Below are 13,777 nucleotides of genomic sequence, written 5' to 3'. Positions count from 1 at the left end.
GGGTTCTTTGCGGCTGCTGAGAGCCAGCTGTGTGGGGGCCCTGATTAGCAGAGACAGCCTTGTTAGTTGCTCAGCATCCTCGTCCTTGGCAGCACTCGATGGGGGTCCCTGGGCAGAGGCGTCGTGGAGACGGCAGAAGATGCCGTCTTGGCTCCCTGATTGGTGAGCCGCTCATCTGACTGATGAGTGAGGTGGAGCCACCCTACTGGCTTCAACAAGACACTCGAATCACAGAGGATGATTGCAAAAGGGGGGAAAGGACTTTAAACCTATGTCACATCCTGTTGCCCAAGTGATTCCCGTCTCAGGAGTTTCGTGGTGCATCTTGAAGAACCTGTTTTCTGAGAGGGTTGGAGGTACGCACCTTCCTCCTCCCCACGGGTTGACAACAAGGCAGGATTCCTGCAGAGAAAAATCAAAGATGGGAGTGAATCTGGAAATGAACAGCCTACGGGTCTCCGTTTCCACCTGTCTGTTCCATGGGGGTTCTTCCATGGAAGAACCGTGGAGATAGTTCTCCCCTCTGTCCGTATTATCTATTCAGTCTGTGAGTTAAATGGAAACCACTTTTTCCTGCGTAGGTATCCTCTCCTCAACTTGATTGCAAGCTCCCTGAGGACAGATTTCCTTTTTACCCCCCTCTTAGTGTACCTGGGTCTTGCCAGCCACCAGATGGCCCACTGCCACCCCATAGGACATCTGACTCCTGGGGGGGGGGAGGATTGGGGTGAGAGAAGAAAGCAATAAAATCTTAATAAACGAGCAAAGAGAATTAGGGTCTTCCGAAAAGAATTAGAATAATTATCCATAGAATCGCTCGTGATTTATAGACGTCTTGGGCTAAAAACTGTTTGCTGTCTACTTGGTTGCCAAGCCTAACTTTTTCCCTTTTAAGTCAATGAGTTAAAAAGTGGAGTAATCGGCATAATTTTTTTTTTTCTTAAAATAAAGACCCTAAGACTCTTCCAGGGAGATCCAAAGACATTATTACTCAAACCCAGGGCTTTTGGGGAATGAAATTCCTCACAAATGGGTTCCCTAATCAGATAAAGTAGGAAATCCTTTGGTGGTGTGTTTCTTGGTAATGATCTATTTGCTTCTAGTTAAGGAGGGGAAATCCCACCTGCTGTCACAAGGCTGGTGGAATCTAGCTCTTTCCATTGGGATCTTGGCCGTTGTCTTTCTTATGTCCGCCTCCTGACCTTTCTTCTCCAGTGTCTCTGGGTCTCCAGCTTCCCATTCCGCTGCTGTGTTTCAGCTGGTTGGTTATGTGAATAAAAATAAGATGTGTTGGGGCGGGGATTGTGACTCATCGGTAGAGCACTCGCCTAGCCCACTTGGGGCCCTGGGTTTGATCCTCAGCATCACATAGAAATAAATAAATAAAACAAAGGTTAAAAAAAAATAAGATGTGGGTTCAAGAGATCCTCTGTGTGCCGGTTCAGGCCAGTGTATAATTTATAGTCAGAAGTCTCAGGTGCTGTTCTTTGCTTGGCTCGTCACTTGGGCAATTTGTTACTCCAGTTGGACCTCCGTTTCCCCATCTGAGAAATGAGGTTGGTGTTGCTAGACCAATGTCTCTCCAACTTTGGCAGGCAAAAAGAATAATTTGGGATGCTTGTTAAACCTTTCTATTCCTGAGTCTCATATTGCAATTATAAGACCCGGGTGCTTTAACCAACAATAAAATCAACAAACCCACAAAGCTTGGATGGCTCATTAAGTCTTCAGACTTCTACCGTATGAAGTTGGGGAGGTGTTCTTGAACGTCTGATGTCCCGAGCATGTACAGCTAGAAAGAGACTTGGAACCTTGCGTCTTATACACCAATCATTGCTCACGTGTTAGAAATACTCTTCATAACTCCCTAATGGACCAAGTGGGACAAGATGTTATTAATACTGCTCCAGGTGCGTTTGGCTTTTGACCTTAGCCAGCAGTGGTTCTGAGGAGCCATTATTTCTGATGCCTATTAGATCTCATCCTTTAACAAGGAGAGAACCCTTGAATAAACGGATGTCTGGTCTTTCCTTTTGTCTTTTTAACACCCTTCCTCCCCCCACCCCAGAAGTTTGGCGACATTAAGCAGGAAGGACAAATCATCGCCATGTACAGATTTTGTTTCAAATAAAAGAACTCAATTTGCTGCCAAATGGGGGTTTAACCTCTCCCAGATCTTTGGTTGTGCATAATTAATGTATCGTTCAGCATTTGACTTTTGTGCTTTTCATACAGATTTAATCTTAAAGGATGCTTCTGAGTTCTGTGCTCATAAAAAGCAGACTCCGATTATTCCATGTTTTTTTTTTTTTTTTTTTTTGCCTTTGGGTTTGGGGGGTGTCCTTGTCAGAATGTTCCCGAAGAAGACGATATGGGTGGGTAAAATAGCCTCCTCTCTCCAGTTACTCAGCGAGCATTAATTCAGGGCCAAGCGCGGTGCTTCCCAGCGGTTGGAAGCGAATAGGTGCAGTACCGCTACTGATAATAATACTAGAAACCAGGAGGAGGGTGACAGTGACCAAGATGACAGGACACCGTAGCGTGATTTATGGGTAACTTTACGTCTCTCTTCTCGCTGCATCCTCAGGAGTCCTGGGAGGTGGAGTCCGTCTGATTTTCCAGACGTGGACCCTGGGGGCTCAGATCTCCCGAGTGACCCACCAAACCACACACACAGCTGAGTTCAGGTGAAAGTCGCCCATCCCTGCCCCACGGAACTTCTACTTCTCACCAGGCAGGGTTGCTCTGACCATCTGTTTCGTGATTGTGGCTACTAAGATGGGGTTAAAGGAATGCAGAGGGCGCCCTCTCCTTTCTGGGGCAGGGAGGTGAAGGGCCTGTGGGGGGGGGGGGTGCGCAGTTCAAGAAGCCAGCCGGCTCCAGTTCCTTTTTCTGGGGAAGCATCCAAGAGAGCCTTAGCTGCAAATCTCCTTCCTCTCTACGCCCCCTGTTGGGAATGTTTTGGGGACATCCTTTATGTGATTTCTTCTCTGGGCCAAGTCAGTGCTCCTTGAATCTGCCCCCTTGCCAAGGAGACGCGATGTAAGAACATGTTTTCTATTGATTTTTAAAAGCAATTCAGGACCCAACTGGTAATAATAGGTGTGACCTGTGCCGTTTGCCAGGCAGGCACAAGCAGCTCGGAGCCTTGTTGTGCGACTCTTGATGTTTGGGATGTGCATTCTTTGAAGATTACTTCTAAAGCAAGGCGTCCAAATCCTTAATTCACGATTCTGTCTATTCCTGTGGTGTTTACATTCCACCATGGCAGAAGATCACTGTAAAAGAGAAAGATGAAAATGCACTTTTAAAAAGGGCTTTCTTGCGTAGGCCTCCTTCAAAGACCCTAACCCTTTCCCCTCTTGTTGATGCTGAGGTCTGTGTTTCATCTACAGGAGCATCTACATTAGTGGGTGATTTAAAGGTTTGTCACACTGTCGTGACACGTTCAGCCCGAGCTCTTGTGGTGCTGAGCCGTGTGGAGCAAGCGCTGGTGTGATTTTGGGCGTCTGGGCATGTCTCTCTGGCATTGTGGATCGGTGGAAGTGCTTTTGTGAATTTTGTCGGGGTGCGATTCAGCTCTTTGCCGGAAGTCGAGTCTGCAAGGGTCTTGGGGGAAGTGGCTGGTGGGGCTGACTGAATTGGCCAGTGGGCAGAGCAGGGGTGGCTAGAGCTGGGTGCTGAGGGAGGAAAGAGTCTCCTGCTGAAGAAAAGTCACTGAGCTTTGGAGCCTGAGAGTAATGCGTGGACACAGGACCAGTTAGGGCCTCTCCTTTCCCTAAATGCCAAAATGGCAATGGTCACTGATGCCTTTGTGTACATAAAAGGCATTCAAATATATAATTAAGGTTAAGGTCCAAATTAGTTCTGATTTTTTTCCCAAGATGATTTTTTTAAAATATTTTTTTTAGTTGGTTGATAGATCTTTATTTATTTTTATGTGGTGCTGAGAATCAAACCCAGTTGCCTCACACATGCCACATAAGCTTGCTACCACTGAGCCACAACCCCAGCCCTCAAAGATGATTGTTTTAACGTCTTTTCTTGCGGTGGGCAGGGGAGGGGGAGGATAGCAAGTGTCAAATATTTTTTTAAAATATAACTAATTTATTTATTTTTTTACCATTGTTAATGTTATTATCTCTGACTTTTGGGGGACTCTTTGAGAGTATGTGGCTGCCTTCATTTTACCCAGGACTAAGGTTTAAGGTCTCTCAGATCTTGAGACCCCCGTGATCTGGATTATGATGAACATGTAGGGCCTGTCTGTCTCCCATTACCCCCAAAGTCCCCCCCATCTTCAGTGGGGACATAGGCCTTGTGATCACAGAGCACCGTACAGGTGACCCTGGGTGTCAGGGATACAGATGAACATAGTTCTACATGATACCCACTGTCTGCATTCTGGGGGCCAACCAGACGCTGTCTGTGTCACCCTTCATTCATGTGGACAATTATGACATGATGGGCCGAAGAAGCGCTCTAAGGTCCCATGTGGTTCGTGTGGGTCTTAGACAGAGGGTCTGTCCTTTGCATGTGTCTGTGCCCTTACTCTTTCCATAATATGTTGAGAAGTGGACAGTGGGAACATGCAGGTCTCTGACTGATGGTCACCCTGGCCCTTTAAAGCCAGACTCCTTAATATTGAGCTCACTGTTCAAGAGGTAGTATTTTCTTGAAATTAAAATACATATATTAAATTCTTCCACTTTAAAAAATACTTTCTATTTTCTCCTTTAGGGAATGCTCCCTGAATTTTTTTCATTTTTATTTTTATTTTTATTTTTTTTATAGTTTAGCTGGCTTTGGCATGCACCAGTCTCCCTGGGATCTTTAGTGCCTCAGGGGATGCTGGAGAAAGGCTTCAGAGAGTGGAAGGGGCAGGCGTGTGGGCCTTGGGTGAGGATGTGACGCTTTTGCCCCAGAGCAGCATCCTTCAGGCTCATGAAATCGACTTTGAGACTTTCATGTTCTCTTCCTACTTGTGTGAGACAACCCGAGGGACAGGGGTGTCACTTATCTTGGAGTGAGTAGACATAATCATAAGCAACCCATGAAGCCTGTGACATCCGTGACTGGGGCCACTAACAACCAAACATAAAGAGATCCCTTGTCCCCCCCGCCCCCCCCCCCAAAAAAAAGGGAATGTTGGCCTCACAATGGTACAGCCATGGTGTGTAGGTGGGACAGAGGCCAAGATGGGTATTTTCTCCGTTAGACCCCAGGTGAATCAGTACAGGGATTTCTTAATCCTTTATTATACCTACATAAGGGTAGTAGAAGAGAAGGATTCCCAACTGTGGGAATTTTTAGGGCATATCTGACTATTTAAAAAAGTTGCTGCGGCAGCTCAAGGCCAGCCTGGGCAACCTAGTGAGACCCTGTCTCCAAATAAAAAGGGCTGGGGATGTAGTTCAGTGGCAAAGCCCCGCTAAGTACAAAAAGAAAAAAAAAGTTGCTGTAATTCTCAAAAAAGTAATTTAATTTGTGCTTTATTATTTTTTACTTCATGGTCCTTTAAAGAAAGTAGAGAGTGATCTGAAATGATGATGGTGGAGATGATGGTGATGATGATGAGGAGGAGCAATGTCGAGTCGAGAAGATTTAGAATCAGTTTCTGAAGTGTGCACCCACAGGGCTTATTCCAGTTGGGACTGTGCCCTCCAGGCAAATCTGCACCCTTGGGAGCCCTTCATCAGTCTCATAACCGCAGGGAGACCCTACTAGTCAGACGTGGAGAAGGCTCCTGGCTGGTGTTTCCAGAGGGCAGTGGAATGATAAATACTGTTAATATTCAGAAGGAAGAATTGATTTTAAAAATGTGCCTTTGATTCACTAATCTCTGACATTGAGACATTTTTTGAAGTCTGTTGCTATAATTAGAATTCTATAAGCCATTTTATGTCTCTATCAAAATTTTAAGAGACATAGAAAATTTAAGTTTTTTTTTTTTGGCTTGCCATTCATCATATCAACACGAGTCATTTTATAGTTTGGGCTTCAGAGTGGGAGCAGTATTTTGGGACCAGGCACTCTCTCTTGTTATCAGGGCTGGGTTGACAGCCTAGAGAGCCTGGATTTTAAGAAATTGCTCGTGAATTGTTTCTGCCTGGTTTTGATTTGTTCTTCCCAGCCAAAATGTGGGGGGTTGAGTGACCAAGGTGAATGTGTCTGTCATTCAGAATCTGTCACTGCTTCCCACCCATTGGCTGTGCCTCTGTGTGTCCTGCTGAGGGGCGGGGATGGAAGGAAGGAGCCGTGAAGCTTGGTTACTGGGGGACGCATGGGGTGGCGCCGACAGCTTCAGCTGGGCTCAGGTGAATCATGGCTGAGCTTCAAGATGGGCAATTGGTGGCATGTGGCCCAGGAGCCATGTGTGAGAGCCCTTCCTTAGTCATAGGGAAGGGGAGAGCAAGCATCGCAAATAAAGCCTTCGTCAGGTTAGTGAGTCAGAAAAGACGCTAATCCCAAACCCCATGCTTAATTTCTACTTTTTTTTCCCCCTTCCTAAAGCAGAAGCTGTTCTTCCTCTTTAAAAAAAAAATCAGTTTGCAAAAAAAAAAAAAAAAAAGACTGATTTAACCACAATTGAAAAGGGTGGGGGGTGGGCTGTGTCACCATTGCACTATGACGATTAGCATGAAGATGAGTTGCACTTTAGCTGGGCTGAAACTTGTTCCTAACAGAATGTTAAATACTTAGTGAAAAGAAAGATTATGTCTATCTAGTTACACCATTCCTTGATATATGCTCCATGTCAGAGTGCCATTGTCTCCTGGGTAAAGACGGAGAGTTCAAATACCCACTATCTCTCCCCTGGTGCTCCAAATGCTCTGCTTTGAAGTTTTTATAATCCATCTGTCATCTTCTAGCAAGGAGGGCACATGTTCTGTACCACTCAATTACAGAATTCTCCTTTTTGCCAGCTCCAGTGAGACAGGAAAGAATGTTATGGGTGGTTGAGAGAAACTGTCAGATATACTAAATTCCTAGGATTCATATGGATGGTGTTATTCCAGGGTAGGAACACAGCCCGCCTTATTGTTCAAGTGCATTAGGGATACATTTGGCATTGAGGTAGAGAGCCTTTGATTCCCCCCCTCCCCGTTCTTTAATTTGATTGTTCGTGTTTAAAAAAAAAATCATTAAAACCTCCACTGGAATGTGGACCCTCAAATGCAGATTGAAAAGATGACATTTGTTTTAGCTAACAAGGAGCCAGTAGCCCAACTGTGCCGAGATTGGGAAGTATCGGAATGCTTTTGTTTCTGTGGTTTCACTTTAGTGAAATAGGATTTTTTTTTTTTTTTTAACTTGGGCTTGATAAAAGATGGTGACTAGATACAGCCCCATCTCCATAGAAATAATTTTCATCATCATGTGAATGGATAGCCTGAGCATTAAATGTTCTGCCATCTGGTGAGATCTGAGAAAGTTAGCACTGGACAGGGAAGTCTTTAAAATGGGTTATTTTATTTAAAGACAATCTACCTTGGAGTGGTTAGTGTTGCTAGATCTCCTGTTAACTTCTCACTCATTGAGTCACGGGTGGTTAAATTCGTTGTCTTATGTGAAATGAGTTTGATGATCTCGGCTTAGCCTCTAGTGGGTATTAATTCACATTATGAAATATCCCAGAATAATTTAGCACCGTGTGGCATAATTTGCATTTTTTCTCAAGATAGGGGCAATGATAGTGTCTCTGGATATATTCTTTTTTTTTTCCTTTTTTTTTTCTTTTTAACTTTCTTTTATTCAAAGAGGACGATTCTGGTTTGTGGCTTTCAGGGTGATGGTTTGTGGGGTTACAGTTATTAATTTGTGGGGACCATATGGTTCCAGGGCTCGCAGTGGTGAGAATAAGACATTTCAGTTTGGGTGCTGAAACCTAACAAGAAATATGTGCAGGGACATGATTATAGCTGAGACAGACTAGGATTTCACGACCCTGCCTAGAGTTGACGTAACCTCTGTGCATGTCATTTTACACAGAAGCACATAGGTGACCCCAAGCACATCAGGATGGATGCATTCATTTTGGGGGACTCCATGTGCCCCGCAATTTGTAAAAGGAATGTTTTCCCTTTACGAAACAGGAAGGGTTTCCAGAAACGCAAGATACTATTACAGTAATTAATTTAGTGAAACTTCTTAAATCTGATCTTCTGTTCAAACTAATAATGGGAGGATGGGGTAGCTCGATGTCGTTAATTGAAATCTGGAGACAATAAAAAAATGTCTTTCTGCAACTTCAATACAGCAGTCTGGAACTGTCGGGTCAGGCTGTGAACCAATTTTCTTCTCATTACTTTTGATTTTGGAGTCAATACAAATTTCATCAGTGATTGTAGGGTGCAGATCTTCGTCTGCATGGACCCTGTCATGGGAGAATATGTGTGCGTGGTTAAAGATTTACGGAAAGGCAGAGCTTGTGAGTCAGGAGAGAGTGGAAGGAAATGCTGAAGCCCACAGACTCCTTTGCGACTGCTCTACTGCTCAGGGGTGATTAGTATCAAGAGGAGGCACTTGGGTCCTGGAGAAGGCTGGACCCCAGGAGGCTCAGGATCTGCCGGCCAGCCGGGGGCAGCTGGTGGCAGCCTCTGCTCTCCTCATTTCCTTCTTGGGCAGTTTCTTTGCCTCCTCTTCCGGACCTAAGTTTCTCTCTCTCCTTTTTCCTCTCTCTCTCCTACATCTCTTCAAGGTACAGGCACAGAGTATTACTACAGCACGCAAAATGTTAAGACCCCACAAAAACTTCATTGTAGCAAAAAGGAAAAAAAAAAAAAAGAGGAGGTTCAACTTTGTAGGAGTTAGTGACATTTGAAAGCATCCCAGGCAAAGAAGTCTTTTGTGTGGAAATGCAGATCCAGTATGTCTAACGTGATTCCTCATTTTTTTCCTGCATCCAATTTGCATCTTTGCAAGTCATAGGATCAGCCCATCTATCATTAGGTATTGGCCTAATTGGACATTTTTTACGAGCCCAGTTTGCTATTTATGTTAAAAGCAATTCGCAGAAATGCCCTTTCTTCATGACTTGGTATTGGCAATAGCGACGTATGTTTAATCACATTTTCCATGAGTAATTATCTAATTCACATGATTACCAATATAAAACAGGCAAATAGAATGGGGGCTTAGCTCCGTCCTGCTTGGTCTGTGACACAGGCTCACAGAAGGACCTGGGGGCGGGCGGGTGTTTGCGAGTTCTGTTTTTCCTCTACGATATCGTGGAGATTTTTATTAGCAACAGGGACTCTCTGAAGCTGGGCATGTGGAAGGGAGAGGCTATTTGGGAGTCTGTTATAATGCAGTGTGAGGTTCACTGTGTCTGCTTGGGTTCTCAACGTTTGGGGCTGTCCTTTTTGAAGATTTCCGGGAGACGGAGGTCACATTTTTTATTCATGTTGAAAAATATTCATTTATCAGTATTGGTGCAACTGTAAACAAGTGATAAAGTGACAACATTTACAACAGTAAAACTGACAGCATTTACTTTAATTTTCTGTCATTTTGGTAATTATATCAATCAAGACCCAAAACTAAAATGATATTTTAGCATGCAGTAAGAAATGAGGAATTCAGATCTTAAAAGACCATTACAATTAGCTTTGAAATGTTCGCCATTTTACCATAATTGTTTCATATAGCTTATATGTCTTCATTTACAGCCGAATATTCTGTTGATCTTTTATAAACAAAGTAGCACCCATCTGCTCCTTGAGACACTCCTGGCGCCTATTCATTGCAAAAATAATACATGTCCTAATGACTTCCACATATTTTGAAATCTCCCTTTTGAAATTGGTCTTGGCAGATTATTTGCAGGTACTTGAGTTGCATCTGTTTGCAATTTTGCAAATGCGGAAGACTTTAATGTTGAGCACTGCAAGAGGGCTATTTTAATCCTCAGATAACATTGGCTGTCATCAAAAGCCACATTTATCTTTTCGAAGGTGGGGCAAATGTTTAATGTTAAAAGACAGTAAAAGGTCAAGGCCAAGTCTGAGGTCTGAATATTTTCCTTTCATACGCCATGCCTTTTGCGGGGCTCTTCCTTGCCTTTCTTTTTTTTTATTTAAGTTTTAGCTTAATACCCATTGCCAAGAGGATGTTTTGCTGATAAAAATGAAAGATCAGGAAGAGAGTAAATCTGAAATAATTGTGAACTCCAGGCTTTTGGGCTCATTACCACCATGTGGCTAACAGCTGACCAGCTTTAGGTCGACTCTGTTTACAGGGAAAGAACTAAACAGCATGGTGCTGGAGAATACCCGGGGCCTTGAAGGCAGTTGCTGGCCTGCCTCCCAGGAAGGGGCTGAGTCCCTTTGGAAGGGACGGTGGTCACTGCAAGGACAATGTATGTTTGGCTAGTTGAGAGCAGACCTATCTGTGGATGAAGGAGGTGTTTGTCCAAAGGGTCCCCGTGTGAGGGTCTTGTTTCTTCTTTGTGCAAACTCGGGAGCCCAGAACACTGAAGTAAAGCAAAGGTCCTGTCCAGTGTGCTCTTGTCAATGGTGTGCTGGATCCTCTCAGTGTTTCTGCCAACTCCTAGCCTCCATCTCCCTGTCTTCTCTTTGGTCCTCACGTGTTACATATGTGCCATCTGGAGCATAACCTGAGGAGTTTGCTTTCTTCCTGGCTGCCATGTTAGCCATGAACCTTACATCAGAGAATATGGAATGAGGCCTTTTTTGGTGGTTTAAATGGAAGTAGTTGGTTATGGAAGTGTCTGTCATTGGCGGCTGCACAATGGTGTCATCTACACAACCTTAAAAGCCAACTCACTTCCAAGCCACTTCCAATTAACTCTGGGGACAGAAAGGACTTTGAAACTAGCTCCAGCCTACACTTAACTGGGAGAGGAGCAAACTTCACACATAACCAGGCACAGCCCAGCAGCTGGGGGTTTATTGTGCAAGGTGTGAGACCTGCCCTGCTCCTCCGGTGTTTCCCGAGGTCTTCCTGGTAAAAAGAGTTTAATATGAAGTTGTATAAATGTATAATTGTTTCATGCTTAATATGGAGTTTCAAATGCCTTTGGGATAAAAAGAGAAAGTCCATTAGATGTGTTATCAAAAAATTCTTTATCTTGTCAGAGAACACCGTGGTCATCTCCGTTGATTGGCACCATTTGATAGACGAATGGTTTACAGGTGTATATTTTTGCATTACTGGCACTTTAGTACAGGAGTCATATATCATAATTCTGAATTTTTAACTTTTCATTATTGTACTTGCACAAGTGTAGCGTTAAAGATATCATAGATTTCTGAGGATAAATCTAAGAGAAACTGGAAGCAACTCAACCTCTCCTGTTTTATTTTATTTGCAGGCAGGGGGAAGGGGAGGGTGGTGATTTGCACAAGAACAGGAACTGGCATCCAACGTCTTTGCTTTTTCTGCGTCATTTATATTCTGATGCTTTCATATATGGGTGATTACACTTTAAAGAGAAAAGACCTCACACTCTTCGGATGATCAAAAATTTCACATTACCAACGTGATACATTGGGGAGCAGGGATGCAGTTCTTCCTTTACAGAAAAAAATCTGGCGGCAGGGTCCTGAGATTAACGAGGGCAGTGATTTTCGAAGTGTGGTCCTGGACCAAGGGCATGGACCTCACCTGGGAAATGTTAGAAATGCAAATTCTCAGCAGCCCCCTCCTGTCAGAAAAGGAGGGCAGGGGGCAGGGGGTCCATGTTTGAACAAGCCCTCCAGGGGATTCTGATGCACACTGAAGTCTGAGAACCACTGCCTTGGGGCATATAATGCTGGGGTGGCTTTTCACAGGTTTACCACTTGACCATTAGGATATTGAAAAACGTAGAGGTGACTGAGGTCTTAAATATATTTATTTTATGCATGAATTGTGGGGATTCCATCTATCCATACTCCAACAGGTCAGTATACAAGGACTGGTCCTTGATGTCTGCGTCCTTCCTTGTGTGGGGCGTTAGGTCTCTCCCTGTCCAGCCACAGCTGGTTGTGTATAGGAAACAACCACATTTTATGGAGTCCCTACAATTGTCTGTTTAGACTTGCGATTGGGGAAAGAGGATTCTCCTCTTCAACAAGCTCCTACTGTCATGTTTTTGGACAGAAGTCACAGTTGCATGGTTATGGTGAGGTGTTGGGAGGAAGGGCTGATGTGGGACGTGAGGCCAGTGTCTCTTGTCATGTTGGCCATTTGGATTTTTCAAAGAAGACTTTCTTGGCAATGAGATGAACTCTTGGTGGTAAGTTTCAGATGAAATCAGAATGAAGTTTGTTGGCCACTCACTGTGTTGCTACTGAGAACCCTTCTCTGAGTTGGAAAGAGACGAGGGGACAGTTCTCTGTTAAGAAGTGATGGGACTAGGCACCAGTCATGGTTGCCATGCTTAAATTCTCCAGTGAATCTGCAAATTCTCAGGTCTGGAGGAGGAAGAGCAGACATAGGTAGCTGGTAGGCATGTTCTTAGTAACCCCAGACCCACTTCTGCTCCTGGAGGGGGAAAGACAGAGAGGGGGAGAAGAAAGAGAGGGAGAAGGAGAGAGGGAGAGAGAGAAAGAGAGAGAGGGGGTGGGGCGGGAGGAGATATAAAGAGAGAGAGAGAGAGAGAGAGAGAGAGAGAGAGAGAGAGAGAGAGATGGAGACCCTTGTGCTCCAGATCTCAGACTCCCTGGCCTGTCCCATATACCCAGTCTCAGCTGCATGCATTGAGGTCTCTTCAAATGTTGCTTGCACTTCGTGAGACAATTTTAGATGATACAGGTATTTTAAGTTTTAACAGTTCAGTATTTTAAGACCTATTAGAGAAATATAACGAGCATATTATAGCTGTGATTTTGCTGATGATATTGCTTAAGGTGAGGCTAAGTTAAAAAAGAGAGAGACTTGATTCAGAGTTAATTTAAAGAAGACTATTAAGCAAAGAACAGTCCAAGAGGTACAAAGCTACGGTGGCAATGGCGAAGGAGGTTGTGGATGGCAGAGGTGTGGGGATGGCTGCTGGGAGGGAAGGTAGTGAGCATTCCCGGAGCCTCCCTGACCAACTCCCGGGAAGGGCCCTGCTGCTGGCAGATGTGTGGCAGGCACATCCTGGGTGAATGTTTTATTGATAGGAGTCCCACCCACTCTTCCAGCCTCACGTGGGTGCACTTCTGTGTATTGTTGGTAGTGCAATTACTGGCACCGTGGGAGGTCTGCAGGTTCAAAGCCAGCAATGAGAAATAGAGCTTATCCCTTACTGAAATGTGGGTTTGGTTTAGGTGGTGGCGGTGGTGTTTCATAAGAAAAACAAAACTCCACCAACCCATAAAAGACAAATAGGACCCCTTACTCTGGTGTTCCTCCTTGGGCAGACAGATCCCAGGGGAAAGCACCTCCGCCTGTCTGGATGGTCTCCTCCTGTCTTCTCTTCCTTCCTTTCCAAAGTGTGGTCCTGGACATGAGTCCTCCAGGTACAGGTGGGAAGGGAGACACTGAACTGAGTTTCCCTAAGGGGTCAAAATGACAGAAACCCTTGTGCTGAGTAACTGGGCTGACTGATATACAGCCAAAGCACAGGGCTCTTGCTGACTAAGAAGCCACCAAGGACCCTCCCGGATGCCCAGCTATAGGCTGTGTTTGGCTGTTTGTGTTTCAAAGCTGTGGGTTGAGGGACTGGGAGAAGGAGGAGCAAGATATGCTTCTGAGCTCAGCTTCTTTGCTGCTGCCCCTGAGGAAAGGGGGCTTCACAGAGACTGCAGATTTGGAGAAGCAACTTGACCAGGAACTGCATGTGTCTTGC

The 13,777-nt window shown here is 44.7% G+C and overlaps 1 protein-coding gene across 9 annotated transcripts in view; it reads left to right on the top strand.

Annotated features, from left to right (window-relative positions):
* ZNF536 (zinc finger protein 536) overlaps positions 1–13,777 on the top strand; it is a 437,649-nt gene that overhangs the window by 19,928 nt on the left and 403,944 nt on the right. The gene's annotated exons all lie outside the window — the stretch shown is intronic.

Source organism: Spermophilus citellus (assembly GCF_964194105.1).
Source record: "Spermophilus citellus genome assembly, chromosome: 18".
NCBI lineage: Eukaryota > Metazoa > Chordata > Mammalia > Rodentia > Sciuridae > Spermophilus > Spermophilus citellus.
The sequence above is the reverse complement of the archived record's forward strand: the minus strand, read 5'-3'. Positions and strand labels throughout refer to the sequence as shown.